The sequence below is a fragment of the Austrofundulus limnaeus genome, unplaced genomic scaffold (assembly GCF_001266775.1).
Source record: "Austrofundulus limnaeus strain Quisiro unplaced genomic scaffold, Austrofundulus_limnaeus-1.0 Scaffold603, whole genome shotgun sequence".
NCBI lineage: Eukaryota > Metazoa > Chordata > Actinopteri > Cyprinodontiformes > Rivulidae > Austrofundulus > Austrofundulus limnaeus.
The window spans coordinates 310,845-314,946 of record NW_013953005.1 but is presented as its reverse complement, the minus strand read 5'-3'; the positions used below and the strand labels follow the sequence as shown (position 1 = coordinate 314,946).

The window sequence follows — 4,102 nt, the reverse complement described above, 5'->3', positions numbered from 1 at the left end:
CATGGAGACCCTTACAGTGGAGATCCTGGAGCATGGAGACCCTGTGCCATGGAAGTCCTAGACCATGGAGACCCTGTACCATTGACATTCTGAACCATAGAGGCCCTGTACCATAGACATCCTTGACCCTGGAGACCCTGTACCATGGAAATTCTGAATCATAGACATCCAAGACCATGGAGACATTGTACCAAAGAAATCCTGGACAATGGAGACCATGGAGATCATGTACCATGGACATACTGGACTGTGGAAATCCTGGATCAAGGAGTTCCAGGACCAAGGAGACACTGGACCATGAAAATCCTGGAACTTGGAGACCATCTATCATGGAAATTCTGGACCATGGAGACCCTGTACCATGAAGACCCAGAACCAAGAAGAACCAGGACCATGGAGACCCTGTACCAAAGAAATCCTGGACCATGGATATCATGCACCATTGAGAACCTAGACCATGGAGACCCTGAACTATGGAAATCCTGGACCATGGAAATCCTGAAACTTGGAAATCCTGGAGCATGGTGACACTGGACCATGGAGACACTAAACCAAAGAGATCCAGGACCATAGAGACACTGGACCATGAAAATCTTGTACCATGGAGACCATGTAACATGAAAATCCTGGACCATGGAGATCCTGGACCATGGAGACTCTCAATTATGGAAATCATGGACCATGGAGACCCTATATCATGGAGATCCTGGATCATGGGGACCCTGTATCATGGAAATCCCGAGTCAAGGAGATCCTAGAGCATGGAGACCCTGTATGATGGAGACCCTGTACCATGGAGATCCTGGACCATGGAAATCCAGCACCATGATGATACTGGAGACCCTCAATTATGGAAGTACTGGAGCACGGAGACCCTGGACTTTGGAGACCCTGTATCATAGAGACCCTGTATGATGGAGACTCTTTACCACAGAAATCCTGGACCATGGAGACCATGTACCATAGATATCTTGGACCATGGAGACCCTGTACCATGGAAATCCTGTACCATGGACATCCTGGACCATGGAGACCTTGTACCATAGAAAGCCTGGACAATGGAGACCATTGAGACCCTTTACCATGAAGACCCTGGACAAAGGAGAACCAGGACCATGGAGATCCTGTACCAAGGAGATTCTAGACCATTGACCACCTGGACTATGGAGGTCCTTGACCATAAAGATTCTGGACCGTGGACATTCTGGAAAATAAAGATTCTGATCCTTGGACATCCTGGACCATGGGCATCCTGGACCATGGATGCCATTGACCATAAAGATTCTGGACCATGGACATACTGGACAATGGAAATTCTGGACATTGGACATCCCGGACCATGGACATTCTGGACCTTGGAGATCGTGGACTATGGATATCCTGGACCAAGGAGATCCTGGGCCATGGACCATGGACATTTTGGACCTTGGACATCTTGTACCATGGACATCCTGGACCATGGAGATACTGGACCAAGGAGGTCCTGGACCATGGACCACGTAGAACCTGGACCATGGACTACAGGACCATGAAGATCCTGTACCAAGGAGATCATGGACAATGGAAACACTGGACTATGGAGACCTTGGAACTCAGAGATCCTGGACCTTGGAGATCTTGGACCATGGACCACCTGGACTATAATACAGTTCATCTAATCTGGACAGGTTAGTCCTACATCTGATCTAATCTGGACAGGTTAGTCCTAAAGTTGATCTAATCTGGACAAGTTAGCCCTACAGCTGATCTAATCTGGTCAGGTTAGACTCAGCTGAAACATTCAGAAACAAGAGATCTAAAGAATAAGATAAAGAAAATAATCTATATTTTATAAAAGTATTACCAAGCTTAATAAAAAACAAAGATTTGTTTTAAACTCGACATGAATGAAACAGATTAGTTTTAATCTGAAAGTAGTTTTATTTTGTAATTCCATATTTTTAATCCAGTTTACTGTCAGGCTGTAATCCCTGCTGCTGCCAGCAGGTGGCGCCATCAGTTCTGTTTTCACCAGGGGCAGGGGTAAAGTACCCTACAGAAACAGAGACCCCCACCCCCCCCCCCCCCCCCCCCCCCCCCAGCAAACAGTTCCTGCTGTAAAATGTAAAAGTCAAAGAGAAAATAAAACCTGGATTAAATCAAAGTAAACTTCTGGATTATTCTGAAATGAAACAACTGCAGAAATGATTTGAGTGAAGATTCAGATGAACTTCCTGACAGACAGGAAGGCTTTTAGTTTATTAAAATAAAGAAAAACACATTTTGTTTGACTTTAGTTTTGATTGACTGCTTTAATTTCCACCTAAAGGTCAAAGAAAAGAAAGAACCGTTTTAATCTGAGCTTAGTTAGGTTAATTTGTCCTTTCATCTTTGATTTGAGGTCAGAGTTTCTGCGACTCGGTGACCTTTCTTTCTCCTCTCAGAGTGTTTCTGCAGATCAGGAGTGAAGCCGGTTCTTGTGAACGCTGCGTGTGAACGAGGAGCTGCAGACAAAGACAGAGCTGCTTTGTTCTGCCATGATGGAGCAGCAGCAGAGGAGGAGGAGGAGGAGGAGGAGGAGAAGGAGGAGGAGGAGAAGGCCTCTGCAGATCCTGAAATGGCGGCCTGCTGAAGGGTCGACTGAAAACCCGGAGCGGATCCACAGCCAGAACTGGATCTGGACTCACACCTGGTGGAGTTTATATCCTGTTAAAGTTTGATTCTGAGCAGAAAAAGAGTCAAATTCAGAGTTTTTATGAGACGTAAACAGATTAAACTCAGATTAAATGAATTAAACTCAGATTAAATGAATTAAACTCAGATTAAACTCAGATTAAACAGACTGAACAGGAAGTTTAAATTCAACAAGTTTAATTCAAATTGTTTTGTTGCAAAAAGCTTTTATCATTAAGATTTATATTCAGTTTAAAACACAGAACTGACTTGAAACATGAAGTTTAAATTTATATTTTTACAGAAGTTAAATATTTTTAGCTTCTTTCTTTAATCTTTAATTTTCTTTATTTATCTCAGGAGAATAACAGTTATATAATTCATGAAATGTCCCTAACTGTTCTTATGATTATTATTTAAAACAACCAGAAAAACCCAAAGTTCTTCATGTGGGTCTGGTTCTGCTGATGTGGGTCAAGGATCCAGTTGTTCCTGAAAAACCCGAGTCCAGCGAGCAGAAAAACATCTGGACCTCCTTTCAGAACCAAAGCTTTGGTCTTTATGGATCAATTAGATTTAAAAAGTAAATAACAGCTTCTGATTGGTCTGAAGAATGATTGACATGTCTCTCTGACCAATCAGTGACACCTGTAGTAATGAGGCTGCTGCTCCGGTCTCTGAGGAGATGAATGGTCTGGGTTTTCCTTCCTGGACCTGTTGAAACAGAGAAGATCAGAGAACATCAGAGAAAATCAGATTAAGGTGAAAGAGATTAAACCAGACTAGGATGTAATGAAGCTCAGAACTGGTTCCTGTTTGAGGAACTGGAGGATCTGGTTCTGTAACAGGGTTAGGTTAGGGGGTTAGGGTTGGAGTTTAGTGTAAGAACTTCAGATTATCTGTAATCCTGTCACTGACACACGTGTCCTCAGGTTTGGTTGGAGGAAATGAAAGCTGTTTGAAGTTACAGATCCACTGCTGGACTTTAGATTCACATTGTTTCATTAAAATTAAATCAATCCAGGATTTAATCTGAAACCGTTCAGCTTTAATCCTCTTCAAAGTGTTCAGATTAAAACCTGCAGGGTTCAGTTCTTCACTTCAGTCTCAGCTTTAAAGGAGTTTATTTACAGAAAAAACAACAACAACAACAAAAACAAGTCTTTGTTGTTCGTCTCAGGAGAAGATCTTATCTCCACGTCTGGGAATTTCCCCACTGAGTCAACAGGAAGAACAGAACTGAACCAGAACCAGAACCAGAGCCAGAACCAGAACTGAACCAGAACCAGAGACAGAACTGAACCAGAACCAGAGACAGAGCCAGAACCAGAACTGAAACAGAACCAGAGACAGAGCCAGAACTGAACAAGAACCAGAACCAGAGACAGAACTGAAACAGAACCAGAGACAGAGCCAGAACTGAACAAGAACCAGAACCAGAGACAGAACT

At 43.1% G+C, this 4,102-nt stretch overlaps 1 long non-coding RNA gene across 1 annotated transcript in view; it reads right to left on the bottom strand.

Annotated features, from left to right (window-relative positions):
• Window positions 1-2,199: 2,199 nt before the first annotated feature.
• The window catches only part of LOC106531187 (uncharacterized), a 5,621-nt gene continuing 3,718 nt past the window's right edge, over window positions 2,200-4,102 (bottom strand). The window contains exon 2 of the long non-coding RNA XR_001311882.1: window positions 2,200-2,701. This is a non-coding gene — a long non-coding RNA (uncharacterized LOC106531187). The remainder of the gene's footprint in view (window positions 2,702-4,102) is intronic.